Genomic DNA, 12,587 nt, shown 5'->3' on the forward strand with positions numbered 1-12,587 from the left:
AGACAATTTAAAACACATGGGTATTGAGAAGGAACCTTACACTTCCCTCCAAAAACTCTTATGTTTGATTGTCCAGATACTTGTCCCTATCCAAACTCCCTGACAACTTAATATCTCCTCCCTGTGAATGGTGTTTTTACACGTTGCATGTCCGTATGACGTGGAAGAAAGCGCCCGCGCAAAACAATTAAAACAATAAATAAAAGGCAAGACATTCCGCGCTTTCTGCACAGCGCAAGGGAACATCATTTCCAGATCGACTGACTGTCAACGGATTCCAAATCCTTTTCTAAAACAGCTGATAGCAATAACAAGAAGAAGCATATCCCGCCTGTATATTCTCGCAGCGAAGAAACGACGAAGACGCAAGCAGTTGGTGGAGATGCAGGAGCTTTAGGGTCGGCTGCGATAATCTCGGCCGTCCGTCTCGCTTCTGCGTGGTAAGTTTCTTTCCACCTTTTAGGTGCAGTTTGATCCAAAGTTCAGGTCACGTGATCGACTCCGAGAGAGTCTCAGTAGAAATAATTTATAGCTACGGTGAACTAAACTGAACTGAACATGTTCATTTCTGAGCTGCATTATATAAATTAAATATCTCTACCCGGAATTTTGCTCAATTTGCTGGCACCATTTCCTCCTTTGTTTCTTTTTTCTTTGATAATTTTTAATTTAGTGCCCACCAAAAGAATGGCACCCAATTTTTGTATTGAGAGAATTTTCCACTTTATCCTGATGCCACAAGCTCATGTGCCTATTTGGGGTTCTTTTACGTCTCAATTTTACATGCTAGTCGTTTTCACTAAAAATAAAATGTTGATGACATCCTACCGAGGCATATGAAACAGTCCATCACAGGTATCACACGTTTGTCATGGTACCTATATTTTTATCCACGAGGATCATGATCACCTCAAGGACTGGACAGGCCCCATCACTGCTATCAGAATGTGGGATTTTTGTTTTTTGGTTTTGGAAATGCTTACTTTAACCTGAAGTGAAGCATTACAACTGGTCATAAGTTATCGGGCACCGCAAGCTGCTTGCTTGCCCCATGGGTGAGCCAATGATCACAAGCACTTCTGTTCAGCCAAGCTGCTGCAACACAGGGTACTATTCTGTCGAATTAACTCAGGCCTTGCGCCTTAGCCTCAACTGCGTAACTGTATTAGGAGAATTGAATCTTGATGGATAGCCTTACATGCCTTCATCTTCACTGCTAAACCACCATTCCACTGAAATCTGGGGTGATTTTTTTAAAGGTATTTAATTTTTTTTAATAATAATATTTTTAAAGGTGTACATAGTCTAACCCTCTTCTGGATTTGAACTTGTGACTTTTTAGTAGAAACACATGCTCTTAACCATTAGGCCCATTCATATATAAATCCATGAGGTGTAGATCAATTGGTTTGTGTGCCATCAGGTCAGGTCTTAGGTTCAAGTCTTATGGGGAGGGGTTAAGGGTGAGAGCCAGGTGTTAGGTTCAAGTCTTATGGGGAGGGGTTAAGGATGAGAGCCAATTGTGGAGGGTTATACTGTCCCAAGGGGCATCCAGGCTCGACCAAGTCTTACACAATTGTGTTGACAGCATCCTGCTGTTGTGTAGATCATTCTTGCATCCTTGTTTTTAATTTTACAGTAGCAAATAGGGTTTGTTTTTAAAAAGGCTGTGGTTAAAATGCTAAATTGATCCAAGTATTTCCCAATAGGTCTAACGATCCAAGAAAATCCCAATTCTATTTTTGCAGATATACTGCCTTACATATTGCTTTATCAAACATACTACTTGAAAAAAAAATATTACCGCATATATAAAAGAGGAGAACTACCAGGTGCTTGGCCTCCGCTGGGATTCTTCTAATCAATGCGTTTTTCTAACAGACAAATTTGGGGCCTTACAATTCTATTCTTTACCATCAGCAACTTGAAAGATACTTCCCTGTTCCAGTTTGTTGGGAGGTAGAGGGTCCTTAGAGGCCCAGGAGGATTGTGTTGTTGCAGTGGAAAAATTTCCATGAGGAGGAGGGTTCAGCACACTGTCCTAAATGCCAAGATGTGCCATGACTCATTCCATAAATTGCTTTGCGAAATCTGTTTGAACAAAGATCTCTAAATGCATCCACTTCCTTCTACCAATTTTTTAAATCCACTACTGCTTGGCTGTATCAATAGCACAGTTCTCTCTTACGGCACTGTTTTGCTGAGTTTTTTGTTCGAATTTTACTTGCCATCACTCTTGTCTGATAATTTGCTTTGATGATTTCACAGTGGGCTTCTCTAATATACTTATGCACCACTTGAGATCTTTCCCGAATTCCCCCAGTTTGCAAGGGATGCAATGTTCTTTACTATAGTGACAATGCATCCTTCTCCTCCTGACTAACAGAGGGCCAAAGCAGAACAATGTGCCATCCTCCTCTCAATTAATATAGAAGCATAAAATACCTTGGACCTTATAGTCTTAATGATAGGCTTTGCATGTACTAAATTGGGAAAGCATAAATATCATATTCGGGCATTTTTCAGTCACTAATTAGGGCTGACATCCAGGGTTTCATTGTTGTTTGTTGCATTTTCAGCCATTGAAATTTGTTGTAACCTATTTCCTTGGTTATCCATTAAATAACTTTTTGTTTCTACTTGTTTATTATCAATTTTAGGCCATTTTGTTTATTGCTGTGGTAAATTTTGCATCCTGTAAATTGTGCTGCTAGAAACCTTAATTTATAACAACAATTGGTAATTTAACAATAGCATGTGTTTGAGAACCTATTTGAGCCTCTCCAGGACTGACTAAGCCCTCTAGATTTAGCTATAGGGTCCTTTGAACTGGTTATGTTGAAATCACATTTCATCTCACTGGGAGCCTTACTTATTGAACATTATGCTTGGGTTATTTTATTAGCAGATCCCTTAGAGAATATTTAGCCCAGAATTACTTGGGTTATCCAATCTCTACGATCTGTTGGGGAAGCTGCCCTCGTGGGGATAATATCCAACCATAGAACAACAGAGGAACAATTCATAATGTGACAATGATGATTGATCCCATTGTTGCCCTTAACTTGGAGTACTTAGTGAGGCTTTGCACTAAGGTGTTAGATTTTGTTATAACAGGACCATCTGCTTATGTCGGATGATGTGCTTGAGTAGCAAGGTCTACAGTTTCTCAAGTCTATTCCATATTGCTTGCAACAAGCTTGGTCTCTAGATCTCGAAGCCATATAGAATTGTGTGTTTTATAAATAGAGTTTGGTCAGGATATCCTAAATTTTCCCTTTACTAAGCTGAGGTTGGAGGGCCCTCCAGGGATGAAAATGAGGCCCTGTGGACTGTACTCCCAAATAAGCATAAGTTGTGGTGATCTCAATCTCTATCCTTTGGTAGTAGAAATGTAAATATGTAAGAGAGCACTTTGATGCATTGAAGATCAAAACCTTGTTTTACCTATGTTGAAAAGTGTAGCGAGAGAAGGTCTGCTCTGGTGCGTGCCTTAGCGAGAGAGACCATGATTTGTCTTCCTTTGACCATGGACAAGTTTGTGGAGATGGTGAATTCATGTGTAGCGTTGGAAGATCAGTTACGTGGATGTTCTTTAATTTCACCACAAGTTTGAGTGGCCGTTATAAATTTAGAAAAGGACGAGTTGGGAGCTGCAGTCCTTGATTGAAGCAAGGATGAGTTAGAACAAATTAGTCTTAGTTAACTAGTCAATCACAACTCATGTTCTAAATTTGTAACTTGCCAATTTTAGCGTGGACCAAATTTATAAAAAGGAGGATGAAGGCACAAAGTTTCATAGTTGTTTTGTGCACTAAGGATTGTGACAGGACAAAACTCACGTGATTATGAGAGAGAGCAGAAAGGTTTGTGTGAGAGCTCTTTGCTTGTGGTGTGCGTGGGCTTGAGGAGCAAGAACGAACAAGTTATTGAGCTGATTTGCGCATAGAAATAGGAGTTGCGTCCTAAATAATAGGAGCCCAAGTGCGTGCAGAAATAAGAGGTCCTAGTGCGCTAGGAAATAAGGCATGCAAAGGAAGAAGGAGCAAGGATCAACATAATTGTAGGGTGGTTCAAGCTAGTATAACAGAGAGCAAGTGTGTACTTAGTTGAACAATTTTCCTTGTAATTGATTGAATTTCTCAGTCAATAAAAGATCACATCAAAGAAGAGGGTTTTCCGAGTTGGGTTTCCCAAGAAAAAATAGTGTTGAATTTGTGTGATGTGTTTATCAGTGTTGAAAAAGTCTGCAAAAAATGGGGATTAAATCCTAAAATTGCAATTTTTTCAACAAAACGATTTAATCCTCCGATTTTTTGCAGACTTTTTCAGAAACGAAAAAATCACAATTTATTCGTTATATGCCCGATTTTATTGGGAGTCAACCCAAAAAATTGGCCATCCTCCCAGGCCATGGATAAAGAGGCCGAAAAGGCCGAAAATGATATAATTTTCTTCTGTTTTTTCTCCCATTCCGCGAGACAACTTCAGACACCTACTGATGTGGAAGCCATCTCATTGGACGATATTGATACTACCGCTGCATGGAGGGTCGAGACTAAGAGGCTGATCATGGACTCGATCCCTTGCTTAGGTGTGGATCTAGAGGAGCTAGCAGTTGTAGGGGAGGGAGAGCCAGAGGTAGAGGATGAGGAGCAACATCAGAGTCGGGAGGCAGAGCTGGTTGAGGATGATGAGGAGGAGGTGACACCTTCTAGGATGGGCAGAAGCAACATAGGATAGAGGCCACCTCTTCCATCAGCTTCTAGAGGACGGCTGACTCCATTTGTATTTCTAGGCGGGACTTCCTCCTCTAGAGGAAAAGGCAAAGCCATTCCCTATTCCTGTAAAAGGGGAAGAGGATCTTAGTGACTGATTACTTTATGACTTTTAGATGACTCATGATATACATTTATTATATTTTTTGTTGATATTTTGACTCTTGAGAGTTGAGACTCAGACAAGACTCGATTCAGGAGTTGATTCACTATTTTGATATGTGATGTAGCACTAGACTTCATATACATATTATATATTAGCTTTCTTTACATGTTTATGTGGAAATGCATTTATTTGATGTTTTAGATACTCTAGATGTTAAAAAAAAAATGAATATTTTTGTGTTTTTTTAATTTTGTCGACTTTTTCAAAAATCTCCTGACTTTAACGAGTTTTTCAACTTTTGGATGGTGTGGGCGTGATGTAGTAGACAGTGACCTTGTGAGTCTTGCGCTTCTGGGACTTCATAAGTTTTGGGAAAATTTTCAGGATGCAATCAATGTTTGAGAAAATCTACTAGGATGGGAAAGGCTATGGAGTGACAATGTCCATGAAGAAATTCAGAGAGGGATGAGAGCTGGAAGATCAACAAAGACCGAGGATGAGGAGAACTTTGCCCTAACAGACAAAGGCACGAAAGCCAAAGAGAAAAAAGGGCCAAGGAGAGGTTGAGTCCAGTCAGAAGGGCGAGAAGAAGAGGAAGGACCTAAGCAAGATCAAGTGCTTCCATTGCCATGAGTTTGGGCACTATGCCATGAAGTGTCCTAATCGGAAGGAGTCTAGGAAGTATCATGTAGGTCCATCAATGGAGGTAGATGCGTTTTTTGCCTAGTTCGAGAAAGATTTCTCATTGATTGTTTGCATGGCAAGCTTAGCAGACAACAACATATTGTATATTGATTCAGGAGCATCCTTCCACATGACTGAGAATAAGAAGTATTTCAACCACTTGAAGAAAAAGGACATGTAGTTTCAAATTGAGCTAGGAGATGATGGTATTTATGCAGCTAGAGGGGTTGGTACTGTCAATTTTCAGAGGGAGTCAGGTAATCCTCTTCATCTCTAAGATGTCCTCTATGTTCCAAGCCTTAAGCAGAATCTTGTTTCAGTAGCTACCCTTGAGGACAAGGGTTATGATGTCATCTTCAACATAGGTAAGGCTTATCTATAACACTTAGCTTCTAGATCTAAGAAGCAAATAGGTGTAAGGAATAAGAATCTGTACTTACTACAGGTTGAGATAGGTGCAACTTTGAGCAGCAAGGCAGGAATTTCTCAGAGGACAATAGCGATGGTTGAGTAGAGCAGATCTTTGAGGGAGCCCTTAGAGCAAGAGCAAATTAGAGTACTTCAGAAGAAGCTACTCAAGATGGAGCCTCAATGAGTATGTCTGTTTGAGTCTCTGCTATTTGGCAGTTGGGTTGACCAACATGTTGATGAGTAGCTTAGCCCAGGGTGAGTGGAGGTAGCCACTTAGTCAGTGTCTCCCAATATAGGGAGAGTTTGAGCCAAGTGGGTAGAAGAGTTGTTTAAGGGAGATCATGAGAGAGTTGGATCTTCCAGTACCACCTTCAGCTTGAGTAAGCAGCCATAGAGGTACATGTGGCACATGGCATTTATGACTGAGGTGATAGACTCACAGAGCATGGTTGGAGATAACAGGTCTTCAGATCATATTCCACAGCAGGAAGTAGGGAAATCTTCTAGTTCAGAGGGGGCAACTATTGGAACGAAGAATGTGGTAGTGTTGGAGACAGATCCAGGTGGACGAGGTTCTTCTAGAAGTACCTTCCTCGCTAAGAGGGAGTGTTGAAAACTGTAGTGAGAGAAGGTCTTCTTTGGTGTGTGCCTTAGATAGGAAGAGCATGATTTGTATTCCTTTGACCATGGACGAGTTCGTGGAGATGGTGAATTCATGCGTAGTGTTGAAGGATCGGTTACGTGGACCTTCTTCAGTTTGACTATAGGTTCGAGTGGCAGCTTTAAATTTAGAAAAGGACGAGTTGGGAGTTGCAGTTCTTGATTGAAGCAAGGACGAGTTAGAGAACCAATTAGACTCAATTAACCAGTCTATCACAACTCATGTTCTAAATTTGTAACTTGCCAATTTTGGCATGGATTGAATTAATAAAAGGAGGACGAAGGGACAAAGTTTCGTAGTTGTTTTGTACACAAAGGATTGTGAAAAAACACAACTCACGTGATCGTGTGAGAGAGCACAAAGGTTTGTGTGAGAGTTTATCAAATAGGCGATGGTGCCACCTCAAGATCCCCAACAATTGGCCCAACATACTAAGAATGACACCAAGGCGAGGAGGATCATTCTAGAGGGGGTTAGAGACCATATTATTCCTCATCTCCATGAGAAGAAGACAACATATGAGATGTTTAAAGCCATCTTAGATTTGTATCAGGGTTGCAATGATGTGAGGAAGCTAGCTCTCAAAGCGAAGTTAAGAAGTATCTGGATGAGCAAATATGAGCCCATCGTGACATATCTTTCAAAGTTCACTCAGGTTCGGGATGAGCTAGGTGGTGCGGGTGTGAATGTAGTAGACATTAACCTTGTGAGTCTTGTGTTTCTGGGACTTCACAAGTCTTGGGAAAATTTTCAGGATGCAGTCAGTGGTAGAGAAATTTTATCAGGATGGGAAAAGCTATGGAGTGACTGCGTCCAATGAGAAATTCGAATAGGGATAGGAGCTGGAAGATCAACAAAGATCGAGGACGAGGAGAACTTTGCCCTGGCAGGCAAAGGTAGAAAAGCCAAGGGAAAAAAGGGCCAAGGAGAGGTTGAGTTCAGTTAGAAGGGCGAGAAGAAGAAGAAGGATCTAAGCAAGATCATGTGTTTCCATTGCCATGAGTTTCGGCACTATGCCACCAAGTGTCCTAATTGGAAGGAGTCCAGGAATGATCAAGTAGCTGCATCAACAGAGGTAGATGCGTTTTTTGCCTAGTTCGATAAAGGTTTCTCATTGATTGCTTACATGGCAAGTTCAACAGACATCAACGTATGTTATATTGATTCAGGAGAACCCTTCCACATGATTGAGAACAAGAAGTATTTCAGCCACCTGAAGAATAAGGACATGCAATTTCAGATCGAGTTGGGAGATGATGTTATGTATGCAGTTAGAGGAGTTGGTACTGTCAATTTTCAGAGGGAGTCAAGTAATCCTCTTCATCTCGGAGATGTCCTCTATGTTCCAGGCCTTAAGTAGAATCTTGTTTCAGTAGCTTCACATGAATATCTTCAGAAACAATGTAGCTAACATAAGGTTCTCAATTCCAAGTTTGAAGAAGCTTATGCATGAGTGTTTAGGGTGGTAATGTTGCCAAGGAACAACGTAGAAAAAAGTGACATAAGAGATGGAAAGAGGTTCATGACCAAGCTCCCATGATTGTTAGAAGACTCAATAAGTGCTTCAAACAACACATGCAAGAGGATGGTCTTTCCATCATAAAGTTCACATCTGCCAAAATAAGCAAAAAATAATCATAGACAAACTATCCAATTGAGACTATTGCTAGGGTTAATAATCAAAGAGAGTAGTGAGTACTGTACGCATGTATAATGAACAACATAAGTATATGTAGTTCTCAAACAAGTTCTCAAATGTTGCTTGGAGGAATCATCAATCCAATCACAATAATTCTTGGTAGTCAATATTGATCCAAGATTTGATTTGCTAGTATACCAATAAGAATTTTCATACTTCGATGGGGAGTGAGAACGCCTTTGGTCACTATGGTTAAGATGTTGATATTGTTAGAGATGTGGAAGGTGAAGACTTTGATGTTGGTTGAACAAAAGGTGCAAGATTTGGTTTTTGTGACTCAATAGTAGAAGAATCATTTGAAGTAATGAATTTGAACTTTGGAATATTATTAATAAACAAAGTAGCATGGTGTAGGATTTAGTTGAATTAGTGGTAGAAGGATTAGGATGGCTTTCATTTGGCGATGAAGTCTAAGATAATCCAAGTGTTGCTTTAATTGGTCTCATCTTAGGCATATTAGGAGAGACCATTTCCTATCTATGTTTACTAAGTCCATTGGTATAACCTATCTAACAAAACAACTTGGAACCATTGCCCCTTGTATGCCATTCAAATCAGGGGAGTGATGGCCTATCTATGGATGCTAGTGCATGATTAGATGCATTGAAAGAAAATGAAGTTTCGTATGTGTTGAATTTTGTAGCTATGGTCGGTCTTCATAATTAATATTTTAGCCCTTGATGTATATGTAATAAAAAATATAAGACATGTTCTTCATGGTGACTTCAAAAGAGAAATTTTGAATTTTGAATTTGAATTTTTGGCTCGAAATAAGGTTAAGTCGGCTGAGTTGGAAGAGACCATTTGGCCTTAAAAAAGTCTATATATGAGGTATTCATCCTCCTTAAGGCAAAATTTCGATCTCACACACACAATATTTCTTCTGGGCATCCAAGTGAAGGAGAAAGAAGACAAGAAGGACAAAATCATCTCAAGCATCTTCTCTCTATCTCTTGAACCTTGCACGTGTGAGTTTTCTGGGCAACAACAAGATCGAATTTTTGGGCACAAAAGGAGGTTGAATTTCAACCTAGAGAGGTCAGGTCAAGCCGAGTTTTTTGGATAGCTTTATGACTTGTCTACAGGGTAGTTTAACCAAGTGTGACTAGGGCTATGTTACTAGTCAATTTGACTTTATATTTGACTTGAAGAATTAGATGTATCTCTGTTGAACTTAATTTCTCTAAGGAAAAGTTTGCTGGGTCTTACCCCCATGCGGGTTTTCCTAGGGTAAAATTCTTGTGTCTCTTGTTTGGCTCTCTTTATGATCCTTCTGGCATTTTGTTTCTATTGTTGAGATCTTCTGTGTAATTACTTTATGATGAATGTGAATGCAAGAAAAGATTAACTTAAGAAATCATACGAAGTAATTATCAATTTAGAAGACCTATGAAAAATCAACATGGTATCAGAGTTATGGTGAAAGAGCATCCTTGAAGAAGAAGATGTTATCCTCTAGGGTTTGTTCTGTCTCTAGCCCAGGAAGTATCGTTTAGAAGACCTATGAAAAATCAACATGGTATCAGAGCTATGGTGAAAGAGCGTCCTTGAAGAAGAAGATGTCATACTCTAGGGTTTGTTCTGTCTCTAGCCCTAAAGTCCTAGTCCAAGGAGCTCGAGGAATATCCCAAAAGAAGGCCAAGATTTGCCTTCCTATTTATGCCCTAGAAAATATTTATCCTATTCTGCCATAGAATTCAATTCAATGATGAAGATTTCATCCAATAAAAAGATAAATACCTTATCTATTATTTAGGTTGAGAGTCTAAGAGAAAGGGTCAAAGTCCTAGTTTGGATTTGAAAATCCCACAGTCAAAGTGAATGAAAATTGAAGAGCCTTAGAACATGAGAAGATAGAACTGAGGCTAAGCTGCACGCTTTGTAGAGGGTTGAAAGTCCTTGGGGGTGTTACCCACCATTTTGTGGGTGATATCCCTAGGATAATTTTTTTCTCCTAGACGGTCCTCAGCTGGCAGCCAATAGCCCCTTGCAGCCACCAACTAGCTCATTATGCCTTTTCTCCGCCACCTGAGCCAGCCATGTGGTCCCTCGCCCATCTGCAATGATCGTATGTTTGAAGGTGGGCCTCCCGAACCTAAGGGTATGCCTTGTCATTTGGTAATTGAGTATTGTAGTTTGCTTATCATGGACGCTTCTGGGCATGGATTAATGGGGGGATTCAACGGAAAGAATGGGTTAGTTCTGTGCCCTTTTCCCCTTGCCCCCTTTTTGGATATTAACCTTGAATCCTAGTCCTGTGAGATCTTTTTTACTAACCATTTGGCTTTAGGGATGGTATTTCATGGGAAACCTTGATTTTCGTTGCTTGGTTCCACTCCCTTATCCGCTCATATTACCCTATTTCCACTCATTATTACCCCATTCATCATTTCTCCCATCTGGGTCCACATTCCTCCACTAGGTCCACATAGGGTTAGTTTGCCTCTTGTTGTTGCCCACACCTTGGGTCATGGCATGGAATGAAGCCCGAAGGTTGATGTAGCTAAATAGAAAGATAAAAGCATATTTGGCCACATTCAACAGGAAAATGTACCACAAAATGCAAAATATGGTTGGGGCAAACACATTTATCACGTGGGCAAAAGCCAATACATGAGCTCTACCCCATCCTCATGGCCATCACCCTAGTTCCTACAGGTTCTATGAAACTCCTTCATCATATAGGAACCCATGATTGTCCCAACCCCTGGTGGGCAATGAACTGCCCTACCTTTAAAGGGGGTATTCACTACTATACCTTATACATAATGCTCTCAGCCCTTGAGCCCCGAGTAGTTAATCAAGGAAAATCATAAAAATGCAAAATGAATATAAAGAAGGGTGAGAAAATCAAGGCCGAAGCACCTCATGTACCACGATTTCTCCCTCCTATACATTATAAACCCAAGTGTGGGCTTCCCTCTTATTAGTTACCCTTGTACCCCAGCATGTGACCCAGGGCTGCCCCTTCTCATCCCCTACTTCATTCACCTATCTATCACATGCCACCACATTTTGAGGGATGTACCTTGAATATATTATCCCCTTTAGAAGTAGAAACCACCTAATAGGATTCTTGGTTAACTCCATTTGGAGTTTAGGAGACATTGGTAGATCTTGAAGCCCATTATGGAAGGGCAAGCCATTATGAAGTCCCCACCAGTGGTCCATGATTGGTAAGCCCATTTACTTGATTTCTCTAATGACTTGTTGTACTGGAAGGCTAGGAGACGCATTAGATCTTATGCAGGATTGCAAATGGTCTCCATCTTGGGTTTGGTCTCTCTATACCGGGTCTTAATCCTCTAGAGGGTTACATTGGCACATGTAGGGTGCGTGTTGAGAGCCATGGGCCTCCACAACAACAGATAGCACTCCATGGATCCCCACAACCATTCAAAGATCGCTTATGGTTCACTTATTGGCCGTGGAAGATGCACCTGATCCATCATGCCCAACTGGCCCCAGATTTGCACCATACACTTGGCAGATGATCTAGGACTTGCACGATGATGTGGCATCACCTACACCATCCTGTCAGCCCTTGCAGGTGATCTACATGCATCTTCGATTTGTTTGGAGACCCATGAGGACACTTGTGTGCCCCCACGTCATTTGGAGCACCACAGGTTACTACAAGGGGCCAACCCTTTGTCCACTGCTTTTGAGAGTCCTACTCTTCATTATGGCACCCATGGACCTCATTAGGCCTCTTAAAGGGCCCTACGACATGCATAGATTAGTATTTGACCTCTTGAGAGGCTCTCTTTCATTTATGAGCTACTTTGGTGGGCTTGCCACCAAAAGTTGAATTATTAGAACATTATTTTATTTTTGGGGCTTATGTAGGCCAAGGAGGCTAATTCGAATTCCTAATTTGTGTAAAAATACAAGTGAGATGAGTTCATTTTCTCATCATCACTTTGGATTGGATCTCTTCTCTCTCTTGAGAATTTCACACTTTTTCTTGAGAATTGGAGCTTTATGGATGAATTTTGATGTGTGGATATTACTCTATCTTATCTTGGAGCTTCTCTTTTGTCAATTGTGGATGGTTGGATATACTCTGTTACATGTAAGTACATGCTTTTAATGTTATTTTTGTTTTACTTTGTCATATACATTGGACTGGGATTTTCGCTATTTCTAGGGCTAATTGTTGCATGCATTTACTGCTTAAAATTGTGGAATTTTGTCTCTATTATAACATCTTTTAGTGTATGGGCATTGTAATATGAACGAAATCTC

General features: G+C 40.5%; 1 protein-coding gene across 4 annotated transcripts in view; it reads left to right on the plus strand.

The window, feature by feature from the left end:
* The first annotated feature begins 224 nt into the window (after window positions 1–224).
* The window catches only part of LOC149217642 (protein MEI2-like 2), a 266,211-nt gene continuing 253,848 nt past the window's right edge, over window positions 225–12,587 (plus strand). For 2 of the 4 annotated variants that reach the window (XR_016251281.1, XM_089393016.1), the window contains exon 1: window positions 225–440. The gene's annotated coding sequence lies outside the window, so the exon portion shown is untranslated. The other 2 variants (XM_089393017.1, XM_089393018.1) reach the window with 2 other exon arrangements.

The sequence above is a fragment of the Pinus tabuliformis genome, chromosome 1_1 (genome assembly GCF_031772625.1).
Source record: "Pinus tabuliformis cultivar Carrire ecotype Pingquan chromosome 1_1, CPIR1, whole genome shotgun sequence".
NCBI lineage: Eukaryota > Viridiplantae > Streptophyta > Pinopsida > Pinales > Pinaceae > Pinus > Pinus tabuliformis.